The sequence below is a fragment of the Pteropus alecto genome, unplaced genomic scaffold, assembly GCF_000325575.1.
Source record: "Pteropus alecto unplaced genomic scaffold, ASM32557v1 scaffold40, whole genome shotgun sequence".
Lineage (NCBI taxonomy): Eukaryota > Metazoa > Chordata > Mammalia > Chiroptera > Pteropodidae > Pteropus > Pteropus alecto.
Window position 1 is genome coordinate 2,412,336 of NW_006431919.1, and position 14,182 is coordinate 2,426,517.

The following is a 14,182-nucleotide window of genomic DNA, read 5'->3' on the forward strand; positions in this document are numbered from 1 at the left end:
GAAAGAGAGAACAAGAAAAAAAGAAGATAAATCACAACCTAAATCAGAGAATGATGGCGACCAAGAAAGATCTTCATATTGGCAACAAGATAGTGATGAAAATGAAAAAGAACAACAATCATACAGAAGAGGATTCAAATAGGAAAGAAACATATACAGATTCCATTTCTAGATGTGAAACCAGTTCCACATCAGCTAGTGATCAGTATAATACCTTGTTGAGTTTCTCTGGAGCATATGGTTACTTAGAATGAAGAAAACCTTGCAGTAGTAGGCTAGAAAAGGATGGTTCAACAGACTTTAAAAAACTTTATGAACAAACTCTAGCTGAAAATGAAGAACTGAAAACACAGCTACATAATACAAATAGGGAACTGACAGATCACAGATTGTAATTGGTAAAGGCCACCCAGAGATAAGAAAGATTTGCTGAGAGGTCACTATGGGAAATGAAAAGAAAGGAATGAAGAGCTCCAGAGAAAAAAATATCTGAAGTCGAAGAAAAGTTCAAATGTTACCAAGACCTAAAAACAGACAACCAGAGGCTAAAGAATGAAAATGAAGCCTTGATTAGAGATATAAACACTTTCCAAATTAAAAAAAAAGAAACAAATAATAAAACTGCACATATTAGTAAACCAGTGGACCATAACTGAGTCACTAGAAGTCTGGGAAGAATCCTTTGGAGACTGTCATCTTCAGATATCCTGCCAAATGTCCACTTATCTAGGATTTTTGTTTCATTTTTTTTTTCTTGTATCAATACCCTTATTTCATGTTAATGCAGCTGCTGAGTTTTTTCTAATGACCAAGAAAACTTGTTTACAGCTCCAGTTTATAAGGAAATTGTTCAAGGCCAGATATACTTCAGATGTTTAACCAGTAGGCCTTAGTTGTACATAATTATTTTTGTGTCAACAACTTCCAGCTCTTACAGAAAACAGCTATTCGACATTTTTTTAATGTGCCAGTTTCCAGTTTTTAATATTTAATTTTTTCTTTTACAGCTAAATTTGAGTTTGCATTTTTTTTCCTTCTAATTCTTCACATGGCAGAAAATAACATTTACAGAAAATAACAATTTGTCTTTTGAGATCACTGTCATGTATCGGGCTAATGTTGTGTTTCCTCCCACCTGGAATTAAATTGCTTGTCAAAACACTGGCCTTCATTGCTTGTGCAATATGCATTTATTTCTTATATAAATGCTTTAAAGTCGATTGAGATTAGATTCTTTTCAGTCTTGTTTTCTGCCTTCATTGGTCACTTTTTTCTATTTTTTCATTATTGGAGTATAAGCCATTAGCTTCTGTAATCTTCACATTCATTTTAGCAGGTACTGAGTGATGCTGTTATAATACATGTTGTTTTGATTTTTAGACCACTACATGGCATGCTTCACTATTTGGGCGGGTAGGGGTGGTGCTTAAACAACAGAAATTTATTTTCTCACAGTTCTGGAGAGTGGAGGACCAAGATCAAGGTGTCAACGTGGTCAGGTCCTCTCCCTGGCTTACAGACAACCACCATCTTCTCATGTCCTCATATGGTCTTTCTTCAATGCCTGCATGAATGCAGTCGGCTACTATTTTCATATTTCAATATCTGTTCATATAAAGTAGGCTACCCCATAACTATGTTAAAAACAAAACTGGCTAACAATGTGATATAAAATTTTAGAAGGTATACATTACGTGGAGCCATATCTTTACAAAAAGTTTTCTAATGTAAAGTACTTTTACTTTTCTTTTCAGTTTTCATTTGATAGTATTCAACCATAATTAAAGTTGTATAATTGCTTCACACTTCACCTATATTTATCTGAGTGCTAAAACTGTTATGCAGACACCACATTTAGCCACATAGGCCACTATATTGCCGCCATATGTGACCTCTCCAATCAGGGTGCTTCCCTGAAGATTCTCATGGGAGAAAAGTTGAGCCCATAGCAAAGAACACAATAGCATTTTAGAGATAGCAGGTGGGATTTTTTATGTCCAGACATCATATTTGCCCAGGTAAGCTATCCCAGGCATGTCTTCCCCATTCCTAATGGCTTTTCTCTGAGGGCCACTCAATGCTCAGGAAAAATAGTTGGTGCCACAGGGAGGGGGTAAAACAGGAACTGTGGAGGTACCACACAGGGTCTTTATATGCAAACACAATAATTTATATGTGTTTGCAAAATAAATAAATTAAAAGTAACTGAAGTCTCCTTAACAAGGCATGAGGTAGGCCACCAGATACAGGAGCAGTGAAATGGACATAGGACAGGGCAGGAAATGTGGAAAATCAAAAGCAAAGTATTTGGAATGCAAATCAATTTTAAACATGTATATAGTGGTATTAACAGCCTACCGCAAGAGAATAGAGAGAGACAATAAAGGGAAAAAATATTAGCTGAGAAAATGATCTGTGTTAGGATTTCACATACAGATGATGGAACAGACACAGGGTTAAAAAAAGGCTTCCCTGAAGTTAGACAATCTGCTAGTGGAAGAAGGATTAAAACCCATGACCATCTGACTTTAAAACCAGTGTCTTTCCACCACAATAAGCTCAGTAAACTAGAGATGCACAGTAAAAGAGAGAAATGAACAGTAAGTGTCAATTCCAAGACCTGGGTCCATTCACAGACACAAGCCAACTCATATGGCTTCTCTCTAGTATGAGCTCTACGATGTATAATCAGCTGTGACTTCTGAAAGAAGGTCTTCTCACACTCTCTACATTCATGAGGTTTCTCTCCAGTGCGAATTCTCTAATGTATAATGAGGGGTGACTTCTAGGGGAAAGCTTTCCAATAGTTACTACATTCATATGGTTTTTCTCCAGCGCGAACTTTCTGATGTATAATGAGGGATGATTTTTAAGAGAAGGCTTTCCCACATACAGAACATTCATAAGGTTTCTCCTCAGTATGAGTTCTCTGATGTACAATGAGATGTGACTTCTCATTGAAGGCTTTCCCACATGCGCTGCAATCACAAGATTTTTCTCCAGTATAAATTCTTTGATGTATAATGAACTGTGACTTTTTAAGAAAAGATTTTCCACATTCAATACATACACAGTTCTTCTCAGCTTCAACATTCACATATTGAATAAAACATTGTTTACTGCTGATCTTTTCATACTATCTTCAAACTCTATTATGAAGTTATTTATGTTTAAAATAGGAAGAACCAGGTGTTCTCCCATATCCAAAAATCAGTGCTTTTTCTTGCATAACCCCTATTACAACAGAATAGGTTTATATTATATTTCAAGCTCTTTTCAAATGAATTATATTTACACAATCTTTGTCTTGAAGTTTCTAGCTCTGTGAAATTATAAACTATTTTTTCAAATGCATTATATGTACGGCCTAACTCCTCAATTACTGGTTTGCTGTTGATGATCGTAACTAGCCTAAAAAGCCTGTCTCGATTTTCCTGATCTCACTCCAGCAGGTCATCACCTTGCCAGACTTTTAAAATGGAGTACAATGAATGATCTCTTCTGACACTTCCCAGTATCTCCTTATGGAAGGAAACATCTCCAAGTACATCCAATTGAGGGGTATCAAGTCTAGTATCCCTGTCTGAAAGAATAAAGAGATAAAACAAAACATATAAAGATTTAGTACAGGACAGAAAAAAATAAATGGATGTTTTAGAGTGGTCCATGAAGAGAGCAAATTTGAAGGGCAAGAGACCATTTAAAACACAATAAAACATGTTAGTTTATCATGTGAGTAATTACAAATGAACTTTACTTCCGACAATGGTGACAATGTAGTAGTCATGGAATTCACTTTAGAAAACAGGTATAAAACTGAATAACATGATTTGTAAAATTACCAATTCAGGGCATTGGAAAACTACCAAAGACAGCTCACAAGCTATAAAGTGTTTACTCACCAAACACTTCTACTTCATTAGGTAAGAATGGGGAGCTTGTGGCATTCTTTCCTAGGGTTTTCCTACTCCCATCCCTAGTTTATAGGACAATGACAGATAATGCAAATCCACAGGGTACAGTTTAATGCTGACAGTAAAGCAGCTAGAAATTTAACAGGGAGAATTTGAAAGCAAAAGAGTCATAGAAAGGTAATGAATAGGCAATTTCAAGAGAAGAAAGTATATAAAAGAACCAATTTGACTATAAAGAGTCAGCAAGAAGAAATTTTGAGAGTAACTGAACTGTACTATGTTATGATTGTTGTGGTAGTTAGCTTACTCTATGCCTTTGACAAAATTTAAAGATAGAGTAATATTTATTTTATATAAATTAAAAAATAAAAGAATCACATGAAAATTCTAAAGCTGAAATGAAAATTTCACCAAATGGGCTCATTAGATTTGAGAAAGCAGAGAGCAAAATCAGAATCAGTAAACTTAAGGATATATCAGTAGAAATTATCCAACCCAAAGAACAAAAATCTATTATAAAAATAAACAGAACCTCTGCTATCTGTGGAGCAATATTAAGCATTCCAGCGTATGTGTAGCTGGCATGCTAGAAAAGGGGGAGAGAAAGAGGCAAAAAAAATATTTGGAGAAATGTCTTAAAAATTAACACATTTCATGGAAAACATTAATTTACACTTCTAAGAAGCTCAACAAACCTCAGGGAGGATACCTAGACAACTAGTCATCTTGTTTTGGACATATTTCACAACACTGAAAGCACAAAGTCTAAAGTCTTGGAAGCTAATCCAACCTTAGAAAAGAGTATGACAATTCACTAAGACACAGAAAACAGGCTCACTCTATATCATAGTTATACAATGATAAAAAGGCAAGTACTGTTCAAGCTACTCTACATAGAGTCTTTGAAAAGAAATGACACATTTTCCATGTTTTAAATTGCAGAGTAGTAAACAGTTTTACTATATTTTCATCTCTCTGTACACAGTTATAATGACCAGTAAGATATAGTTTTTAATGTTTTGACAAAAAAGTTTAAAAGTCACAAAAAATTATAATTTTTCCTATTGATTATGAAGATTATTTTGCAGAGTTTTGGCTTCCATGGTAATTTTATGGTCCCTCATTATCATACAAAGTGAAAACTACCTGTACTTAAATGCTCATATTAGAAAGCAAAACCATTCTCAAGTCAATGACCTACGCTTCCACCTTAAGCAGCTAGAAAATTAACAAATCAAATCCCAAATAAGTAGAAGACAGGAAACATAAATATAGAAGGGAAATCAATGAAATAGAAAATGGGCAAATGGTAGAGAAAAATCAATGACATCAAACCCTGATTATTTAAAAAAATAATAAAATTGATGTGGTTTAGCTAGTGATTAGGAAAAAAAGAAGACATAAAGTAGCAGTATCAGGAATGAAAGAACATCTGTATACTAGATCCTACAGATATAAAAGAATAAGGGAATATTATAAAAAACTTTATATCGATGAATTTGACAATTTTGACAAAGCGGAAAAACTCTTTGAAAGACATGAATTACCAAAACCAACTCATGAAAAACTATATAATCTAAATAGATCCACATCAAGAAAAAAACTTAGTAAATAAAAATCTTCCCACAAAGAGAAGTCCAGACCTAGACTGATAAATTCTTTCAATGAAATAAATCATAATCACAAGTAGAACAGTTTTTTCTAAGTCTGTGAGTCCTTCTAGCAAATCGTCAAACCCGAGGGTGGTCCTGAAGACTCACAACACAACTAGCAAACCAATTCGAGCAACATATAAAAAGAATTATACACCATCACCAAGTGGAACTTATCCAGGAATGTAAGGTTGGTTTATTATCTAAAAATCTATGAATTAAAATTCAGTAATACCTCATATAAATAGATAATCTAAATAGATGCAAAAAATGCATTCGTCAAAATCCAACACATCTTCATGATAAAAACACTCAACAAACTAGAATAAAGACTTTGTCAACCTGACAAAAGGCGTGACAACTTACAGCTAACATACTTAACAGTGAAAAACTGGATTTTTCTCCATAAGATCAGGAACAAGACAAGGAGGTCTACTCACCATTTTATTCAACATTTTACTGAAGGTTCTAGCCAGGGCAATTAAGCAAGAAAAAGAAATAAAAGGTATCCAACATGTAAAGAAATGTTTAAAAGTATCTCTATTTGGAGATGACAAAATCATTTATATAGAAAATCTTAAGGAATCAAATAAAAAACTTCTGGAACTAATATATGAGTTCAGCAAGTTTTTAGAATACCAAACCAATATACAAAAATCAATTGTATTTCTATACACTTGAAATGGACAATCCAAAATTGGAATTAATGAAACATTTCCATTTCCAATAGCATCAAATAGAATAAAATACTAAGAAATAAATTTAACAAAGAATTACAAAACTATAAAACATCGTTGAAAGAAATTAAAGATATAAACAAATGTAGAAAACATTTCATGGTCCTGGATCAGAAGGCAATATTGTTAAGACGGTTATACACCTCAAGTTGATCTACAAATTCAACCAATCCGCATCAGAATCTGAAGACACTTATTTGTAGAAATTAACACTGAGATTCTAAAATTCATATGAACCCTGAAGAGCCAAAACAATCTTGAAAAAGAAAAAATAATGTTTCAAAAATTACACTTCTCAATTTCAAAATTTACTACAAACAACAGTAATTAAGAGAGTGTGATATTGTTATAAAGACAGATAAATAGATCAGCAGAATATACAGTCTAGAAATAAACCCTTTCATTTATGGCTTATTGGGTTTTTTTGCAAGGGTGCCAAGACCATTCAATGGGAAAAGAATATATTTTCAATAAATGGTGCTGGAACGACTGGATAGCCACACGCAAGAGAATAAAGTGGGACCCTTACCTCAGACCACATGTAAAAATTCACTCAAAATGGATCAAATACATAAATGTCAAAGCTAACAGTATGAAAATTTCAGAAAAAATTTATGGGGTAAATCTTCATGATTTTGTATTTGGCAATGGATTCTTCAATATGACACCAAAAACATGAGAAACAAAAGAAAAATAGATAAACTAGGCTTCATCAAAATTAAAAACTCTTGTGCTTCAAAGGTGACTATCAAGAAAGTGAAAAGACAATCCACAGAATGGGAGGAAGTATTTGCAAAACATGTATCTGATAAGAGACATATGATATAAAAAAAATCTATATAAACAACTATATCTATATAAAGAACTTTATATAAGTTTTATATAAAGTTCTATAAGAAATTTATCTATATAAAGAATTCTTACAACTGAGCAATAAAAAGATAAATAACTCAATTCAAAAATGGACAAAGTTTACAGCCATGCTACCCTGAACAAGCCTGATCTCATCTGATCTCAGAAGCTAAGCAGTTTCAGGCCTGGTTAGTGCTTGGATGGGAGACCACCTAGGAAGATCAGGTGCTGTAGGCATAAAAAATAAAAAAATAAGGGATTGTAACCTGACAAGGTCTTTGAAATCTGTGAGGTCAACCAAGGGTTGCCTCACCTAAAAAAAAAAAAAAGAAAGAAAAAATGGACAAAGGATCTGAATAGACTATTTTCCAAAGAAGATACATAAATGGCCATAGGCACATGAAAAGATGCTCAACATAGACATCAGGGATTGTTTTGGTTAAACACAGAGTTGCTATATGACCCAGCAATTCCACCCCTAGGTTCATACCAAAGGAAAAATAAAACATATGTCTACATAAAAACTTATATATGAATGTTTATAGTAGCATTATTCATGTAGCCAAAAGGTGGAAGCCAGCCAAATGTCCATCAACTGATGAATGGATAAACAAAATGTAGTATCTCTATATTTAATGCAATATTATTTGCCAAAAAAGAATGAAGTACTGATACATGCTATAATGTGTACGACCATTGAAAACACTATGTTAAGTGAAAGAAGCCAGTTACAAAAGACCATATATTACATGACTACATTTAAATTAAATATCAAGAATAGGCAAATCAATAGAGACATAGAGTAGACAGTGATTGCTTAGGGCTGGAAAGATGGAGAACAGACATGTGACAGCTAAAGGGTACAAGGTTTCTTTTGGAAGTGATAAAAATGTTTTAAAATTGACTATGGTGATGGTTACACATACCTGTGAATATACAAAAAAACACTGATTTATTTACTTCAAATGGGTGAATTGTATGGCATGTGAATTATAGCTCAAAGCTATTTAAAAAATAATAGAAAATTTCTGGATATATCTAATGCAACATTAATTATACTCACACTGTGCATCCAAGCTTATATTCCACTATTCCCCAATAAATATCTTTTTACTGAAATCAAGTAAGCCTAGAAAATTTCTGCCAGAAAAGCCATATTGATTCCTAAATGCAAGAATTTGTACATCTTCTTTCCTAGAGCTTGCCCTCATCCTCCTCTTTCTGCCTAACCCACAATTCAGATACACTTCAAAGTTACCGGTTCATGCTTTAAAAAAATGCCTGCATAAACTATGCCCCATCTCTTTAGACTATAATTTTCATTGAACTCCGAAAGTATATTGGACATGTAATTTTTTACAGCCATGAATCTTGATGTCATGTCTTTCTACATACAACCTATGTTACTAAAAAACATTAGCCTTCTGCTGCCTTTAAATTTCTTTTAGAAAGGCACTAAAGATACGATTACTGAGTGGATCAATATGAAATTTGAAATTACTGAGTGGATCATAAAAACTTACTGGTGGATCAGTAAGAAAGTTCTCTCTGTACATGGTCTATTAGTACTTAAATAGTTGTTGAATACCTACCACATGCTCAGCATAGGAGCAAGAAGGAACAGAAGCTACAGATCTGGGTAGAAACAAGTCTCAGCCACCAGCCAATGAAAAATAAGAACAAAGAAACTGAGATTTTACTTCTCTTTTGTCTCCCATCTGCCAGATTTTTACCTGGATAGATCCCATTTGATAGGTCTCCCTTTATAATCCATGGCTCTTCTCTTTGTTCCAACTTAGAGATGACATCTGGTTTGGAAGCTGGATACCCTATTATAAAGACATCATAGATGAATACATTGGAGGAAGAAGAAAGGGTACTGTTTAAAAGCCTCACAATGAAGCTGTCCAGCTGGACCTCAGTAAAGTAATGACCTTCCACTGGAGAGAGGAAAGAGCACAAAATCATTACATATGTCAGGAACCTACTCAACTCAATCAAAGGAGAAAGGAGAGGCACTGGATTGGATGATGCTGAGTTATTTAGGAAAGCTATCCTTACCCACTGAGACCAGGTAGCTGAGGTTCTCCAGCATCACATCCTTGTACAGGGTCCAGTCACTGCCACTCCTCCTGGGTGAAATCTACAGCCACATCCTCAAACGACACTGGACTCTATAATAATAGCATGCTCCTGTTCAATCTGAAGGGATGATCCTCATCATTTTTACCATAGTAAACAAAACTATATGCCCAGTTCTACATTATGCCTATTGAGAAAAATGATGCAAAATTCTGTCTTTAGAAAAAAAGTCAAACACGTCAAGAGAACAGAAGAGCAAAAGAGGCCTAATAATACAAATGGGAATTCAATAAAGGCAGCATTTCAAATAAGTGAATTATTCAACAAACGGTATTGGGAAAACTAGATAGTCAATTGGTTAAATATTAAAGTTGAGACTTTATGTTTTAAAAAATAGAATAAATAACTTCCAGATGGAGAAAAATCTAAACATCACAAATTATTAGTATGTACTAGGTTAACCCAGGAGGAAGGAAATGTTAAAAGTTCTTTCATGTTTTAATTTTTACTCCTATTTACTTTTTAAAATGTTTATACCAAGTAGAGATAATTCATGCAGGCTAGGAAAAAAACAGTAAAATGACTTTATAAACTGAAAAATAGAGAAAAAACTGGCATTAAGTTAGGACTAGATTCACAAACCCTGAGAACATAGCAAAAGCTATGGAGTATGAGACATCCCTGTTGGCCAAGCGTTAGCCACTGAATTATAACTTAAGAACGGCCTATTTGAGAGAAATATTTACTTTGGAGACAAACAGACGCTTATCACTCCATCTTATCTAGGTTTTATCCCTGGATAAACTGTACCAGAGTTTCATAAAAAATAATGCTTGTGGAGTTTGGCTCTGACATTATGATGACTGCCCTCTAAAATAAATATTTTAAGACACAACCACAAAAAAAAATGATAAAATTATACAGGAGTATAGGTCAGGACATCATCTATAGGAAGACCTAAAAAAAATATTTTTTTTTCTTCCTAAATCAGCTGAATTCTCTTTGTGGAGAGAATATAAATCATGTACATGTCCTCTACCTTTCCACTGTGGCTGCCAGAAGATATCGAACAAATTTGTGCTTTAATTTATAAACTTATATAAAGTATATAATTTAAATATAGTGAGTGTATTATATTTAATATAATTTATATATAACAAATACATATATTTGAACTATAATAGTAGTTTTATGTGGTTTAAAACCACATATCTGCACATTACCATACTACATAGCAACTCTTTCCAAGTCTTTATCTTTTGTTTGCTCTGCATTTCCCCCAATCCTAATGTTTAGCTTTCTGCCCTTTTCCATTTGATTGTATAGAAACCATGTATAAAATAAGGAAGCAACTCACCTGAGACCTGGTTATTTCCTGCTTCTCTTCTAAAAGAGCGGAGGTCTGGGGAATCACAACTGGGAGACAGACTCGAGTCTCCAAGGGCCAGAACTGACATTCACTAGTCTAAAAACAATGACCACCAGAAGTCAAGTGGATAACAGGCCACCCTACAAGAGAAGGTTGTTTGGTCCATACAAAGGGGTCAGCAAGCACCATGTAGAGAAAGTCCTCTTGTGATTAGAATATGATCATGTAGAACTTAGACAAGGTGTATTTTTAATTCAATAAATGCAGATATGTTTCCTGTTGATTTACTAACACCTTATTGTTCTCCCTTGAACCAGCAATTCTAGTAATTCTATTTGTAGGATTCTATCATGAGACAATAATCGTGAATATGTCTATATACATATTTAACTGCAGATGAAGCAGTTCTCTGGCAATAAGAATGGGAATAACCAAATACAAAATTGAGGAATGCATCCATATTCCTTAGACAGAAGCAACCAGCAAAATCCTAACAGCTCTTTCATATTTTTATTGCTGATTTTTAACAGTGCAGTTGTCTACATAAGAAAATAGTGATAGGTTGGAACCACTGATAAGTGGGAATATACCACAATGCAAGAAAATATTTACCTGGTAAATTTTTCGCAGTCCCAGAACGGGTCATGAAGATAGGGATGAACTGTTGAACTCATTCACAGGAAGTAAGTGATCCCATGTTAGAGAGACTATTTCGTATGGGGTACCTTAGGCTTTATCAAAATAAATATGGAAAGAAACAAACAGTCATGTTCACATTTGGACACCCAACTCTGCAACAAGCAAATACAAGGTGTTTAATAAATGTTTGTTGAACAGAATATATAACGATTTCAATAAACTTAGATAGAGGCAGGGCTGAAATCACAGCTCACATGAGAAAGAGAGAAAAACAGCCCCTCACATCTGAGAGCTGGCCTGGCACTCACAACTCTCCTATTTAACATAATTACATAGAACATCGACATCAGACAAGGCCACACTGTGACCACGGCAGAATAAGACAAAAACAAGACTTCTCTGAAATCATGTTTTAACACAGACAAAACAACAACACTGTCCAATCCACAAAATACCAAATATCACCCTCTACCAGTTAACCTGAAGGACTGCTACTTCTGTACCTATTACAGTTTTAGTCCCAGTCTAGTCTTTCATTTTTCTAGGTAAGATTTATTAAAATTCCCAATCATTGAATTATCCCACTTCCTGACGATATCCAATTCAGAGCAAAGCCCACTTGCTTAAGCCTGCCTCAAAAATCACCATACTTTATACTCACAGGTCGTCTCAGGGAAGTGGAAAGGCTGACCCTGTGAGTGAGATGTCCCTGCGGGTCCCCATTGTGTGCAAGTTCCTAACTTGATGCTAGAGGAATAAACCCAACTTGTTCAATACAGGGTTCCTAGTGGTCTTTGGCTATAGAGAGAACTGACAATAATAATCCTATCCCTTTAGATTTATTTGGTCTTATGTTCAAAGGATGTTTTCTTCCGTGAGGACTGAGTGATGGAGTGAGATGGTGGTTTGAGAAAACATCTGAGGGTCTTCAACTTGGCAGTGGCCTCTGACTTGCAGAGATTGTAAGGTGAAGACTTTCCTAGTAAACTGGGACTGACCTTTATCAGCCCCTGGTCCCTGTTAATGATTTCCACAAGTCACTGAATCACTAGGTACAGAAATTCCACAAATCACTGGCCACACAGAGACCCCATTGGCACACAGACCCATGTAGTTAATAATAGAACCTACTTCATAGAGTTGTTATGAGTATTAAATTAGTTAATACATTCAAAGCACCTATAACCGTGCATGGTATATAGCTGCAATGATCTGACACCAACTACTTGGAACTAGACCAGACTTCACAGGTTAAGGGCACAGTCTTACACAAGACTGCCCTCACTTCAGTCACCAGCTGTAAACTCAGGTGTTCTTAGTACACCCTCACTTCTGGCCAGTGGGCTAAAAATTCAGGGGTTCCCAGAACCCATTCAGGTTTGATAATTCACTTCAATGACTCACAGACAAAATTCAGGAAAGCACTATAGATGCTCAACTTACAATGGGGTTACCTCTCAATAAACCCATTATAAGTTGAATATATCATAAGTCGGAAATGCATTTAACCTACTGAATATCATGGCTTAGCCTAACCAATTTCTACTGAATGCATATCATTTTTGCAGCATCATAAATTTGAAAAACTGTAAGTTTAGCCATCATAAGTCGAGGCTATCTATATACTTATGATTACAGTTTTATTATAGCAATAAAATATGAATAAGAACTACCCAAAGGGAGAGACTCATAGTGTAAGGTCTGGGTCACAAAAAGCAACTGTTGTTCTCTCTGTGTTGAGTCGGGATGTGTGACCCACCCAGCACATTAACTGTGTGACAATACACAGAGTATTGCCAACCAGGGAAGTTCACCTGAGCTTAGTTTTTATTGCGATTTCATTACCTAGGCATGATTGGCCATGAAGATAAACTCAAACTCCACCTCCCCTCTACTCCTCAGAGGTCAAGAGGATGTCCAAATGATATCCTGTGGTTCAAGGCCTCAACTGTTTAATCACATGGTTGGTTTTTGTAGGGTGGCCAGTCTTCTATCTAGGGGCCCACTATGAGTCATCCAGTTAGCATGAACTATCAGGGCCCACCATGAATAACAGAGACATTCCTGTTGAATAACAGGGACAGTCCAAGGATTTAGAGGCTACCTCCCAGGAACCAAAAGCAAAATCTTTATTTTGCTAGCCAAATTCTTTATTCCAAGGATTTAGAGGTTACTTCCTAGGAACACTGAACAAAAGCCAGCCAGATTCTTTATTATACAATAGTAAATGCTGTACAGACATTTCCTTTTGTTGTAAATTTATGTCATATAAAAACTGTTATAACGCGGAAGGTGATTATCCAATATTATTTTTTCTAAATAACCAGTTTCCCTGGAACTATAGATATCAATCAGGACACTGATTAATGTTGCAATAAATCAATCCGGAGCAACAGTATCTTCATGATACTGAACTGTTCTGTGGAGGAAAATTGTCTCTCAGCTTTTTCAAGTTTTCTTTTTAAATATTACTCAGATGAGTTAGCTATTGATCTTCATATTTATGTAATCTATATACATTTGTGTGTGCTTAGGAAATATCCAACTTCATCACAAAATACTAATTTAAAGCATTGTTAGCTTCTATTTGCAGGCATTTTAAATAAATCTCTGAGGTGCATTTCCCCTTTTGTCATACTTTATACTCACAGGTCCTCTCAGGGAAGTGGAAAGGCTGACCGCAAGAAGTACAAAAGGCCTTCAACTCGAAGTCAAATTCCAGAGTGAAGAGCCCAAACTTTTAGTGAAATGTGATCCTACCCAGTAGAATTCTTGAAATGGAATAGGTCTGGTCGATAATGGAGTAGGCTTGTTGCTAAGTGCCACCTGTGTCTCTCTCTGAGTCTTTTTTGCGGAGAGGACTGGGAACTGGGGCAGGCAGCGCAGCGCTGTAATCAGGTGAAACACATTTAAACGCCTCACGCGCACCTAGCCTGT

At 35.1% G+C, this 14,182-nt stretch overlaps 1 protein-coding gene and 1 pseudogene across 29 annotated transcripts in view; one reads left to right on the forward strand and one right to left on the reverse strand.

Moving 5' to 3' along the window:
• ZNF300 (zinc finger protein 300) overlaps positions 1 to 14,172 on the reverse strand; it is a 34,531-nt gene extending 20,359 nt beyond the window's left edge. For 18 of the 29 annotated variants that reach the window (XM_025043018.1, XM_015585289.2, XM_025043029.1 and 15 more), the window contains exons 1-5: positions 13,895 to 14,171; positions 11,219 to 11,337; positions 10,595 to 10,746; positions 9,217 to 9,329; positions 8,889 to 8,984 (exon numbers count right to left, since the gene is read on the reverse strand). The gene's annotated coding sequence lies outside the window, so the exon portion shown is untranslated. Of the gene's footprint in view, positions 1 to 8,888; positions 8,985 to 9,216; positions 9,425 to 10,594; positions 10,747 to 11,218; positions 11,338 to 13,894 lie in introns of all 29 variants that reach the window. The other 11 variants (XM_015585282.2, XM_015585291.2, XM_015585280.2 and 8 more) reach the window with 5 other exon arrangements.
• Positions 7,274 to 7,392, forward strand: LOC112475257 (annotated as a pseudogene).
• Positions 14,173 to 14,182: the final 10 nt, after the last annotated feature.